This window comes from Ctenopharyngodon idella, unplaced genomic scaffold, assembly GCF_019924925.1.
Source record: "Ctenopharyngodon idella isolate HZGC_01 unplaced genomic scaffold, HZGC01 HZGC01CH25, whole genome shotgun sequence".
In the NCBI taxonomy this organism is placed as follows: domain Eukaryota; kingdom Metazoa; phylum Chordata; class Actinopteri; order Cypriniformes; family Xenocyprididae; genus Ctenopharyngodon; species Ctenopharyngodon idella.
This window is the reverse complement of record NW_026138716.1, coordinates 18,454-32,949: the sequence shown is the minus strand read 5'-3', so window position 1 is coordinate 32,949 and position 14,496 is coordinate 18,454. Positions and strand designations below refer to the sequence as shown.

The 14,496-nt window shown below is 36.6% G+C and overlaps 1 long non-coding RNA gene across 3 annotated transcripts; it reads right to left on the bottom strand.

Annotated features, from left to right (window-relative positions):
- Positions 1-3,329: 3,329 nt before the first annotated feature.
- Positions 3,330-9,610, bottom strand: LOC127507963 (uncharacterized). Of its 3 annotated transcripts, none has more exons than XR_007928628.1 (6): positions 6,532-9,610; positions 6,269-6,420; positions 5,957-6,160; positions 5,650-5,855; positions 4,122-5,527; positions 3,330-4,009 (listed from the first exon to the last, which is right to left on the bottom strand). It is a non-coding gene; the product is annotated as an uncharacterized LOC127507963 (long non-coding RNA). The 3 variants fall into 3 exon arrangements; XR_007928629.1 differs by having other exon boundaries at positions 3,330-5,527; positions 6,532-7,257; positions 7,363-9,610; XR_007928627.1 differs by having other exon boundaries at positions 3,330-5,527.
- Between the last annotated feature and the right edge of the window lie 4,886 nt (positions 9,611-14,496).

Below are 14,496 nucleotides of genomic sequence, written 5' to 3'. Positions count from 1 at the left end.
GGTTACTAGGATGTTGCCAGGGTGATTTGTGTGGTTGCTAGGCGGTTGCTAGGTTGTTCTAGGTGGTTGCTATGAGATGGTAGATAGATAGATAGATCGATTTAGTTAGAAAGATATGATCGAAATAGTCAGATAGATAGAGAGATAGATAGAAATGGTCAGATGATAGATAGATAGATAGATAGATAGATAGATAGATAGATAGATAGATTAAATGAGTTTATGAGTTTGAATGAGTCTCAATGGTTTAGAAATAGTACATAGAATGGCAGCTAATGGAGTCTGATGAGTCTTTAGTCTGAGTTTGGTGGTTGTAGCTTGTACAGTCTAGGAGGAGTAGCATTTAGAAATTTAGTCTAAGAATCGGAAGAATAATAATAATAAGCTTAAATAGTAGATGAACAGTTTTTTAAAAGCCGTTTTTAATACCAATGTACTCGGCAAATGTGTTTATTTTAACCGTGCGGTGGGGCCGGATATTCTTTAATCGGTAATGACAAACGGAGACATAATTAATTTACAACATTAACAGGATGACTCGTTGAATTCATTTTGGGAGCGACGACTGAATGTATTTTTAGTCAAATGCCTGTATATAAGATTAGTACTGGCAAAGTTCAGAAGCTGTCATATATGTGAATCAACTTTATTGTTGAAAAAAAAAAAAAACGTGTCATGGATTTATTGCATTTTGGGGAAAAAATAATCCATTATATAATAAACATTTTAAAATCAAAATGTAGATTTGAATTTTTAATGTTTTTATAACCAAAAGATGCTATGTGAAAGTTTGAAACAGAAAATAGTGGTTTTCATCTTGCCACTTTCTTGGTAAAGAAAACAGCTTTTAACTCAAATTAATCAAAATCAGAGTTATAGCGTTTTGGAACCAAACTCTTCACATACATTGTAGAATGTGTATGATTGTGTGACACCAAAAATATGCTGTTTCAAATGTATGGGCGACTTGCATTTGATGGTAGCATATATAATGAATCCCACAAGCTTTGTGGCCGAAAATTAGGCTGCTTAACACTATTTTGGCTACACTAATTGCTGGTCTGAATCAGGGCTATAGTCAAGCTGTAAAAATTAGACTATAGATTGCCTCGATTTCGCCGGGTGGGCTAAAAGCAGACTGCACATAACCTATCAAATTCAGAGCTAAATCGTGACTACAGATAGACCATGTCATGAAATGTCACTTACATCTTGTAGATATCATTGACATTGCAAACATGATGGGATATCAATCATCTCATGCACTTCCTGTTCAAAAAATACAATAAATCAGGATTGACTATAGGTGGGCTACAAATAGCCGGTCTGACTACGAGCTAAATCGTGGCTACGCACAGCCTACGCAATAGAACGTCAAAGATATGAAACCAAACACCTTGTAATCAGTGTGGGCATGGCTCAGGATTCCAACCACTCAAAACAACATCATAACTGTTAATCATTTCGAGGCTAATGGTGCCTAATAAATAAATAAATAAATAAATGAATGAATAAATAAATAAATAAATAAATAAGTAAACATGATCAAATTGGTCTGTAAGGGCATAGAGTTTTGATGCTGTTTGTGTCTATTTATTTGCTTAAGTAACCCAAACAATAATGTGTCTGCCTGTTGTTTATCTGACAGGGTCCTGGTATGCTGACAATACATTAATAGGTCATTTTTCATAATTACAGCGCTGTTGCTAATGTGTTACACTGTTTCCAGTGTGATGTACTGCAACTCCAAGTCATTTTGCATGCAAATTATACATTAATATGACTTGAAAGTTACCAATGTCTCATTTGTCATCTGCCTTCATTCCTATTAAAGGAAAGACGTCAAGGTGCTCTGCAAGCATTGAGTAATAGATGCAATTCATGGGCTGTAAAGTATGATATTCTTGCTTACGTTCATGTCCTTGCACTTCAAGAAATGTTGTTGGAACTACAATCATAAAATTCCTAATAAATGTTAGTAAAGCAAGATGCCTGCACTTTTTAAGAATTTAGAAAATATAATAAATAATATAATTAATTAGGATAATTTGTTCAAACACCTTAAAACTTTTTTTAAATGAATACATCTTATTAGATTCAGTAACAATAAATCCAATGCACATAACAAGCACAGAAAACAAAATAGAAGAACAGAGGAATAAACCCAGAGACGTCAGGTAGTTTAACAAACAACACTACTGTGTAAGATGCACCTGTGTTTTCTCTTGAATGAGGAGGAATTGTTAGACTACTGAGAAGTGCACATGCAAAACCAAAATGGGCGTTTACCAATCAGTGGCCAGAGTTTCAAACATACCTGCATGATCTTGTGGTCATCAACTACAAATCACCGTTAGTTCAGTGTCACTGTGTAGGGGAATTTTACAATTAAAGACCCAAAAGGCCAGATATGATGAATGAAGATCAGGAGTCAAAAATAAATTGAAGAAAATTTTGTTGAAGAATAGTTTGCAGCCTCATCAGCAGAAGCCAGCTTCAAGTCTCACATGGAGTTCGTAGGCCGCTCTGCGTACATTCACATTTCCACTAACTACGTCATTACCACGGGTTAAAATGATTCGGATTGGCTAAGAAAAATAGACAAGATTAGGAATCTTCCACACATGGACAGATAGTCAGAAGCATATCTCCATTCGTCAGGATGCTGACAAGGGGACCCTGGATTTAGGTACTGGATGTCCTGTTGGGTCATGACATGACGTCTTCAGGTCTCCGGCCAAATGCCATCTGTCCATTGATACCAATACAGGACCTAGACACAGAACACTAGCGCACATACACAGATACACATGATTCACAGCTTCTTCAAGGCTGAAGTTGGCCCTGTCTCCAACTGTAAACAGGAACGTTCCTCAAAACATACTGATAAGTTGTACTTTTCTCTCAGTGAGAGGCACAGACAATATTCATCATTATTCTCTAATGTTTGAAAAGGAAAATAAATGCTTTAACATAAGTTGATGAAATGAACTTAATCATCATAAATGATGATTAATAACTCAAAAGACATGTATTGACGCGGCAGTGGATTCTAGAATTCACCTTTCAACTGTCTTCACCCATGTGTGCGGTCGGCTTTCATCAAAATTTCAACGCTGATCCAACGCACTCTTTAAACACTGAAATGTCAGTCTCAACCAAAATGATGCTTTGGACCAAAAATCTACATCGTATCAATGTCACCATGCTATCTGGGTACTTAAGAACACATAGCGTATAGAAAATAAATTGTAAAAAGAAATGTATTTTGTTCAAACATGTTTATTCATGAAACTTACACAACTTAAAGTGCACAACAGAGGAAAAAAAACATGAAAAATCAATACAAGTATAAAAATGTCAACTTTCTATTAGAGTTTTAACAAAATTAGTTTGTCTTTGAGCATTTTGACACTCTGACCTCTGCAACTTTTGGTTGCCTGATATAAACATGAATACCTATGACAGGTACACGATTAATAAAGTGCAACAAATAAGACTTGAATAATGACAAATACAGATCATTAACAACAAAAGAAGAAATGACAAACGTAGATTGAAAACATGAACAAAAAATTATAATAGCATCTGTATGTACAGAATAAGAATATAATGATTATAGCTGTCTTGTTTTGAAGGCTGTGTCCTCCGAAGGTCACTTTTGAAGGCTGCATATGTCATCGAGGCGGTCTCATTTGAAAAAAAATTAACTGTTAGATTGCAAAGTAAGAAAGAAATTATAGTATTTTACGTCTCACGAGGAATAACAGTTTGTTTAATTACGTTTACTTTTCTTAAATAAGACATCCTTGATGACGTATGCAGCCTTCAAATGCGACCTCCGTAGGACGCAGTCTCCGAAATGAGATGCAGCGTATGGATCCAGCGTGCGCCTTCCTCTGTCAAATCCTCCTCCTCCTTCTTCTTCGTCTTCGTCTTCTTCTTCTTCTTCTCTGGAGTCCTCATGTAGTGGTCCTCGAGTGAGCTGCTGATGTTTGGTTATTTGTAGCTGCAATGAAGAAAAAAATCACAGTAGTTCAACTTAATGAATTGAATGATTAGTGGAGCATTTGTGAGTTTGTGAGTGTGTGAGAGTGTGCATAAAGGTTTTGTATCATTACCTGGTGCACTTCCAGTTGCCTATGAATATTGAAAGAAAAAAAAATCTGTATTGGTGGTCTTTTTTTACTTTTTTGTGGCTGAAAACAAAAAAGTAGGCAAGGAGAAGAGATATGTGGCTTGGAAATTAGCCCGCTCACATATCTTTGAGTAAAGTACTAAAAAAAGAGACAGAGTCATTCAGGGCAACTTGGAGAGCAAGAGAGGTGGTGTTTTGTGGCTGAAAACAAAAAAGTAGACAAAGAGAAGAGATATGTGGCTTGGAAATTAGCCCGCTCACATATCTTTGAGTAAAGTACTAAAAAAAGAGACAGAGTCATTCAGGGCAACTTGGAGAGCAAGAGAGGTGGTGTTTTGTGGCTGAAAACAAAAAAGTAGACAAAGAGAAGAGATATGTGGCTTGGAAATTAGCCCGCTCACATATCTTTGAGTAAAGTACTAAAAAAAGAGACAGAGTCATTCAGGGCAACTTGGAGAGCAAGAGAGGTGGTGTTTTGTGGCTGAAAACAAAAAAGTAGACAAAGAGAAGAGATATGTGGCTTGGAAATTAGCCCGCTCACATATCTTTGAGTAAAGTACTAAAAAAAGAGACAGAGTCATTCAGGGCAACTTGGAGAGCAAGAGAGGTGGTGTTTTGTGGCTGAAAACAAAAAAGTAGACAAAGAGAAGAGATATGTGGCTTGGAAATTAGCCCGCTCACATATCTTTGAGTAAAGTACTAAAAAAAGAGACAGAGTCATTCAGGGCAACTTGGAGAGCAAGAGAGGTGGTGTTTTGTGGCTGAAAACAAAAAAGTAGACAAAGAGAAGAGATATGTGGCTTGGAAATTAGCCCGCTCACATATCTTTGAGTAAAGTACTAAAAAAAGAGACAGAGTCATTCAGGGCAACTTGGAGAGCAAGAGAGGTGGTGTTTTGTGGCTGAAAACAAAAAAGTAGACAAAGAGAAGAGATATGTGGCTTGGAAATTAGCCCGCTCACATATCTTTGAGTAAAGTACTAAAAAAAGAGACAGAGTCATTCAGGGCAACTTGGAGAGCAAGAGAGGTGGTGTTTTGTGGCTGAAAACAAAAAAGTAGACAAAGAGAAGAGATATGTGGCTTGGAAATTAGCCCGCTCACATATCTTTGAGTAAAGTACTAAAAAAAGAGACAGAGTCATTCAGGGCAACTTGGAGAGCAAGAGAGGTGGTGTTTTGTGGCTGAAAAGTAGGCACAAAAATAATGTGGCTTGGAAGTAGCCCGCTCACATTTATTTTTGTAACCCACAGAGCCGCAGGGGAGCTGTTCAAGGCTACTTGGAGTATTTCTTGAGTATTAGGGAAGCCTGTGGGACGTTAGACGTCCATCCTTGTTTCTCCACCCAGGCCTCCACTTGTGACTCAGACAGCTGACACCGACCGAAATATTCTATAAAGACAAATCACGAGAAGCATTAGCCATTGTGGTTACATGTTCTATGAGATTTCACTATTTGTGCAGCCCTGACATTACATATATGACTGTCACAGAACACGTATGTGGCTCCTCACCAAGGACACGCTGTTCACGCAGCTTGAGCTGCTCGCTGCGCCAGCGGTCGTAGCAGTGCCTCTCGTGTTCAGCGCACAGTTCGTGTCTGCGTGCCCTTTTCGGAGGAGGCCCGTCAAGAGTCACTGGGCAGGACTGAACCAGCAAGTCAAACGCCGTCTGTTCATCCATCCTTTTCTCTTGGCCAGAAGCCCCACTAGACGCACCTCTATAAGATCAAAGAATAAAAAGCAAAGAAAGTGCTAATTAATGATGGCTTTGAGTAGCAACATCACAATAATCTCATTCGTTAGATTTCAGATTGCATACCGTGTTTTTGCAGTGAGCTCATCGACCACAACCTTGGCCAGGAATGCATCTGCCGGAGTTTTCATCCGGTAATGCTTCTCTGCTGTTTCCGGCGTGTGTCCCAAGAGACGTGCCACCGCATTCCTCTGCACCTCCGGCAGATTTTTAGCAGCCGTCTCAAAGGCTGTCCGAGCGTCGCTGCTGGTCACCCTGGGAATGTTGTATCTAGGACACACAGCAACATAAGTATGCAAAACAACAAGGGGACCATGAACAAATTTGTGTACTTTAGATTTTGTAAAAAATGATACAGATATGTATAATGGCACTTACTTGGCATGGAATCTTTTCAAGTCGTTGCAGGGGTTATAAATTGGCCTTCCAGTACTTGAAACAAAAAAACTCTGCTCTGCTGCTGCATTGTCCACTGACTTATTACCTTGTAACATCACCGGCCGAATCTCATCGAAGTACAGGCCAAACCACTGGGAAAATAAATAAATAACACTCACACATTAATACATATAGCCCTGTAGTCCTGCATGCCTTTATCCACAATACATTTAATCTGAGTGTAATTTTGAACTTAAACTCACATGTTCTTGGTCATCAGTCAGCGGTACTTCTGCTATTTGCGACGCGGCCGTTTTATGCTCCTTCACCGCCACGGAAGCTCCGTTTGGATGCCGGGTTCTCCCCTTCCATTCCTCAACCTGAAAACAGACAGTTGTGTGCTTTCAATGACAGGCGTCACAAACACTCAAAAGGTACACGCATCTGTGAAGCACAAGATCAGGAGGCATATGGGTAAAGGAAAATAAAAGATGCTGTTGTTACTAAAATACACTTACGGTCATATTCGTAACAACCCCTGGGCGTTGTAGAAGTTTAAGCATAATTATGGCCTCAAGATAATAGAGGACAAGCAGACGTTCGTTTTTGCTGAGTTCCTCCCCTGAAATGGCTCCTGGACCCTGAAGTTTGCCCATGACAGCCAGGAAATCCGTATAAGCAGCATCCAAGATTGTGATGCAGTCAGCCGGAAATTTTTCCTTGCCGTAGCCGCGGAACCTGAGGGAAAAAAAAAAAATAGTAATGTTGAACTTGAACTCACCTGTGCTTTCCATTAAATAGATAAAAAAAAAAAAAAAAAAGAGTAAAAAAAAAAAAAAACTGACCTTTTTTGTGTCTGCTCCTTGTTGACCTTCTTAGACATCCCAGCCCGTATGCCATCCAGAGGATCAGTGAAGCTCTTGCAGTCGTTGTACAGGCTGGGATCTTTGACACGGATGCTGGTGCTGGTAACAATGTACCTCATGAACCTTGAAGAGAGAGACAGGAAGGGTTGTTACAGTCAGAAGACGAATAATCATCCCATAAATATTAGTTGAAATTCAGATGAGATGTTTACGTTACACAGTACTGACCTCTTGAGACTCTTCCAGTAGTTCAGCACCGTCTGCTTCGAGAGCTTTGTCTGGGTCAGTGTATTGAAGTACTCTCGCACTTTCTCCACCTCCCGCACAAAATTCAGGTTCGGCTCACTGGGGTCCACGTAATACATGAACCTGGAGACTTCTTCCACCTGTAAGTATACATTTCACATTAAAATCTGCAGGGCTGAATATAACACAGGTTAACATGTGACCGCAGCACACAGTTCAGAAGAGCATTTGTCTTCACATTTATTTCTTTATTTTTCTGTGTGAAAGCGTGAGTGTGTGGGTGACACTTAAAGGTATCTTTTCTTTCACTTACCTCTTGTTTGCTCTTTTTGTTGCCCAAGTCAACACGCAAATATCGATTAAATCCCCGAAGGAGGGGGTGATCGATGGAGTGTTTCTTGTACAGGCCCTTTTTTGACATCTCCACCCTGACTTCATCGGTCCACCTCGGTCCCTCAGTGCTGAAAGAAAATAAACCAGGTGCTCAAATGATTGTGAATATGTTCAAGAGAAATCATGTCCAATCGCTGCACATGTTATCTGAGAATGATGATGTGAAACTTTACCTCTGATAGAACTCTCCAGAGCTCTCCTCAGACGATGGCTCGCGGTCTGGCTCCTCGTCTGGCTCGTCCGCACCTTCTCCAGGGCTTTGAGGAGCAGATGTAGCTGGAGAGGGCGCAGGCAGCGGGGGGGCCGGGAGAACTGGAGGTATGTTCATTACAACCAGGCCCTTCTTCTGCATCTCCTCTAACAACCTAAGGAAATAAAATACATAACAGTGAATACACACACACACACACACACACACACTGAGTATTGCACTGCAACAGGACATGACAAAGGAGCAAAAATTTACACACCTGGCAAGAGGATCAGCAGTTGCCAAGATGTCTCGAATACGCTGGTAATCCCAGAAACGTCCCTTGTGGGTAAATTCAGACATCTCTTTCTTGGCTTCAATCACAGTGGCCTGTATCTCTGCCTCTGTGCGGTCGCGCATGCACGCCGTCCTGAGGTGCCCAGGAAGGGAGCGTGGAGCCTTCTTGCAGTGAGAGCAGAGAAAGTAGATCCTGCTGTGGAAAGAGCTGTGCGAACAATAAGAAGACCAACAGTGGTTTAATAATGCATATAGATGTGCTAAATAACAAGTAGGCATCATGTAGACATCAGACACAACTCTTCAAAAACAATCACAAAAATATAAAAATAAAACACAAATTGTAGTGCCAAGGTGCAAATGTGTATCTTTTCACTCTGGCCTGAAAGCTTTGTGTCACCGACTCAACTATCCCCAAAATGACATTACTGAATTTGCACAAATTTTGTTTAACAGTAAGATCTTTTAACAAATAAAAACAAGACAGCTACACAGTGTGTGTGTGTGTGTGTGTGTTTCTTTAAAAATGCTTTTCTTTAGTTTTTTTTTCTTCTTGTTTCCAGTCCAGATAATTTAGCTTGTTTCAAGCAAAAACTCACTTAATTTTGATTGTTTTTTTCTTCAGAAAACAACACAATACTTTTTACTTATCTAGTAAATGCTTCTTTGTTTAATATTTTTTTTAGATTCTTGGACTGGAAACAAGAAAAAAAAAAAAATAAATAAATAAGTAAAGCATTCTATGCGGTGTAGTCAGATAATAGATAGAAAGTACTTACCTTTCAGAAGCCATTTCAAATGCTGAATATCCAAAACAAGCTGTTACTGGTCACAAAGAACAGATAATTCTCCAGATGATACTGAAAACAACTCTTGTAAGTCTTCACAGTCACAAGCAATAGACTGATTTCCAGATAAAACTGAAAAATAGCTGTTGGTAACTTTTCACAATGATGTCCAGATGAAGCGGTAGACAACCAATCGCATCTCAGCACCCAACAGCCCCGGATCAAACAACCAATCAGCATCCTGCAGCCCATGGCCAGGTGTTGATGGCCCATCACGCCCTACTGCTTTAGTTTAGTTTAGTAAGAAAAAAAAAAAAAAAAAAACTCTTTACCTCCTTTCATATAATAATACTATTGATATTATGTTGATATATTTGAACTAAGTCCTTGACATGGTGTCTTTGAGGTCAAGTCAAGCCTTCACAGAAACCAAGATTTTAGTTTTAAACAAGTGTTTGACAGTCGAATATCTGTGTTTTCTTTTTATTATGACAGGGGGTCTAATAAATGTAAGCACTGTATACTAATGTGTTTCTATTTTAAATAGAAATAAGGAAATTGTTCCTTTGTAGTTCTATATAAAAACCTGTATGTCACTTGTATGTGTATCCTTCAGAGGTTTTCTTCATTTTGAGAAATAAGTTATCCAAAAATAACCAGTTAAGGTCAGAGGTTATATTAGCAAAGAAAAGTTACTGTGTTTTGTTTTAAAGCAAATTTATAAATGCTCACCTGGAAGAAATGTTGCATTATTTTTGTAAGATATATGTTAAACTATGCATCGTCAGTTTATGAATAAATATCGATCGATCAGAACCTCTTTGTCTTACAATTGGAAAAGGTCTTTTTTCAGCTTTACTGCAAGCAGATCAGGCCTAAGAACATTTATCTGTGTTCTCCATGCCACGTCGGGTATTTCATAATAATATATTGTATTTATAATGGCATAAAAGAATATGTTTTCGGTCTGATTTTTTGATCCGATGCCACATCACATCAAAGAAGGTTTCTTTTTTCATTGCATTGATACAGTTTCAAAGATGGTGAAGTGAGAAGTTTGATGAAAGAAATGAGGGATTTAATCTGCTTGAATACAACATCGTCAGTAATTATAATAGAGACAAAAGAAAAGAATAATTTGAGCCATAATCAGGTCGGAGAGGTGTGAATGTGTGCAGGGGACTGAAACTGAACGGGGAAGTTTGCACCACATAACAAAAGAATGAATACACTGAATGGGTGCGTACAAGATGGCAATAAGTCATGCTATAATCAGTTAGCATTTTAGAGTCTTTTCAAAGTAAAACCACATGACTTGATCTTGAAAACATCATAATTAAACTTCTCATCTGCAGATTTGAAATATAACATGGTCAGACATGTGGCTTTAGCTGCAATGCATTTCTAGATTGCTACAAGGCCAACTTCACTTTTATTTTCATAACGATATTTCATAAAAAATAAATTTTGAATAACTATTATGACAATAATTAATTATGACTTTACAATAAACTGCATAGTGTCTGCTTTCAAATGAGAGCATACTTATAGTGCAAAGGGTTCATGAACTGTATCTGTTTTAGTTTGGGTATGTCATTTCTTGGGATTTATTCGAAGGGGGGAGGATGTGCTAGCTAACAGGTTAAAAATGTCACGTTTTCATGAATACATCTTTATTATATGATTTAATATATGGAGATAATATTTATACTGATTAACTGATTACACGGTGGAAAACTGAACTTTCTGAATAAAAGAATGAAACTTTTCCCTTTTCCTTATAAAATGCTTGTTGTCAGTGGAGTCAGTTTGTGCTGCATCACGCTAAGAATATGCAGATAAATTAAGTCTGATTACACATTGGCAAAGCTTTCCAAATAAAGAAATATGTCATGTGACACTGACGACTGGAGTAATGATGCTGAACAACAGAAATAAATTGTATTTTAAAGTAGCCCATTGTAAAAATAGAAAACCATTATTTTACATGGTGATAATATTTCACAGTACAAAAGCATCTTTTGTGAGCTGTAATGTGTGACTCCATTAACACTCGATGTACTGTCGTTTACACATTAGAGATGAAACTCTGATAATCACTGCATCATCTGTTAATGAGACAGTGATGTTGTTTCTTACAAATAATTTGCTTTGCAAAACAAGTGTTGATCTTCCCAACAACAACAACAAGTGGTTGTTCCCAACAACCCAGTTAAATTTATCTTAAACTTGTTGCAGTTAATAACTGATTTTTGTTCTCAAGATTGTTTTAATATTTATACTGAATAAAAAAGTACTGGTACTGATAAAAGAAAAGAATGAAATTAAGCAATGGGTTAAGGGAAATTATTATAAAAAAAGAATGATATACAACAAAGCACAGCTTAAAAATAAAAATAAAGATTCCAAAAAAAAAAAAAAAAAAAGTTTATTAAGAATGAGAAGAATATTAAGATATCTTGAATACTTTTAGAGGAACAGGCATGGAAACTTTAGAAAAAGAATATTTATGGCACTCAGGTGTGTTCTATGCATTTCGGGTGATAGAAAAAAAGGAGATGCATTTCTAGTTTCAACATTATTTGTTCTTCAGATATTCCTCTTTAAAATAAAAAAGTATCAGCTGCTTGTATAAAAGTGACCCACATTTGGTTTTTTGACCACTGAAAATGTGTACATTTGACCAATTTACTCATGGGGCCGCATTAAGATCTCCACATCTCTGGGATTGAACCATCGAGAGCCTTTAAAATGAAGATACCAAAAGAAAAGTTTGTTAAGAACCAGAATTTAAAATGCATATCCCCCTGAGACCCAGAAAAAAAGTTTGTTGAATTTAGACAATTAATAGGAATATTGATATATAATTTCTTTTGCAGGGACGTGCAGAGAGATCCTCAGGGGCAGGGGCTCAGATGTAAAAAAAAGGGGCAAAGTAAAAAAAATCAAGCCTGCATTTATTTGATCAAAAATACGGGGGAAAAAAACAGCAATATTATGAAATATTATTACAGTTTAAAATAATGGTTTTCTATTTTAATATACTTTCATTTATTTCTGTGATCAAAGCTGAATTTTCAGCATTATTACTCCAGTTTTCAGTGTCACATGATTCTTGAGAAATCATTCTAATATGCTTATTTATTATCAATGTTGGAAACAATAGTGCTGTTTAATATTTTTTATAACCTGTGATACTTTTTGATGAACAAAAAGATTTTTTTTTATTAGAAAAGATTTCTATTTTGAATAAATGCTGTTATTTTTAACTTTTTATTAATTAAAGAATCCTGAAAAAGTATTTCAGCAGGTTATAAAAATATTAAGCAGCAAACTGTTTCCACTTTCCAACATTGATCATAAATCAGCATATTAAAATGATTTCTGAAGAATCATGTGACACTGAAGACTTGAAGAATAATGTTGAAAATTCAGCTTTGCATCACAGAAATAAATTATATTCTAAAGTATATTCAATAGAAAACCATTATTTAAAAATGTATTAATTTTTCACAATATTGCTGTTTTTGACCATAAGAGACTTATTTCATATTGCCAATTTAAAAATGGTAATATAATAAAGTTCTTTCACGTCACCATTTCGCCAGATACACTTCACATAATAATAGGCTTGTAGGTGGCACTTGGGCCTCATTAACTATATACTTACCATTAATGCCACTTTTGGTGCAGTTCTTTGTTGTCAGTTGACATCCATTTTTGTCTGCCATGCAATTTGATTTATAAAATGAGACAAACCACAAAAATTACAAAATATTTTTTAGTTAAATTGACACACTTGCTTTGATTACTGATGAAAAAAAAAAGTTGACAATTTTTTTTTCTTCCTTCGAGCCATAGGCACTCACTGAAAGAACTGAAAGAACCACATATATATAGCAAAATACACTCGGGCCAGTTCCAGTTCCAGTTCCATTTAAATTTGATACCCAGCGAAAACATTTACTTACATTTTAATGATATAAGCTATAATACATAAATAACATTACTTAAATCTGTACAAACAACATAATATTATGAAAGCAATTTTATGTCCATTTATAAAAACTCACTTGATCTAGTTGGCATAAAGACACTTTATTTACAAAACAATATTACATCAAATAACAACTGGCTGTACTCTGCAGGCAGATAGGGATTGGCACCTCTGCAGTAGTACTTCAATAAATGAAAATACTAACTCAAAAAAAAAAAAAAAACTATAAATAAATAAACCTTCAGCTGTGCAATTGACGATTTTTAAATTAGTCTTTTTAAAACACTGTTAACACTCCTGTTAATCTTCAGATCATGTCTGGCTCTCCCAATGCCTCCTGAAATAAGCATAGAGGGTGCAACTGTAAGTTTCACTTAGTAGACTAAAGGTAGACAGTTGAATTCACCGTTACTAGCAATTCTGTTAATGCATTGAATACATTTCAAGTCTTGAAGAATTGTGGGTCCTCCTCACACAGGTACACTAGGGAGCATTGAGGGCTACAGTTGGTTTTTAATGTTGACATCATGCACACCCTTTAAAATAAAGCAAAAATTAACATGATAAACAAGCAAGCCAATTTTATTTTATATACAGTGAAGACAGTGATGGAGGTAGTTAGTGTTGACAAATTTCAACTCACCTGAAGATCATAAACATTTAAAATGTCACGCAGAGTTTCTGAAATCTCGTTGATGCGTGCCGTTTTCAGTGATGTGGTGTAACTTTGTACAAACCTAGAAAACAAGTCTGTCTGTTTGAGGAGACGTCACACAACTTGCATTTCAACACAATTGAAGTTACCTTAAGTGTTGAAGCTCACTCTTCAGTAAGCATCCAGTTCAGCCTGCAAATAAAATTTGTAAAGGTTTACTACAAGTTTGTTGATTTTATTAGTTAACTTGATATCCAACATCTAGTAAACTTCACATCCATGTATCAACCTTAACATTAACGTAGATAAAGCTACTGCTAGTTTATTCACATGAATGTACAAATAAAATCAAATTTCCCAGATCAGTGTGCTTAACAAACAGCAGTAACACACTTATAAAATGTAGGACTGCAATGACAGAAAAAAATGGCTGCTAATGTTAACGTTATTGCTCTTCATTTTCTTCATTAAGATATCCTTACAGCGTTTAAAACAAACAAACAAACAAACAAACAAAAAAACGTATAAATGTTTTGCTTTACTTACTTGTTCCATAAGTTCACTGAAGACGCTTGCAAATATCTGCCACGCTGAAAGGATTTTTTTGGTAATGTCAGTTAGGGCAATAATGTGACGTGGATGACAGCAGTTTATGCCACTCATTAAACTTAGAAATAATCATTGAAATAGTGGCATTTACTCAGGTATCATTTATACCTGTAAATAGCAAATAGTATACAAGTATCTATTAATAAAGGTAAAATGGTCTAACTGAATGTGCCAAACTATACTGGAA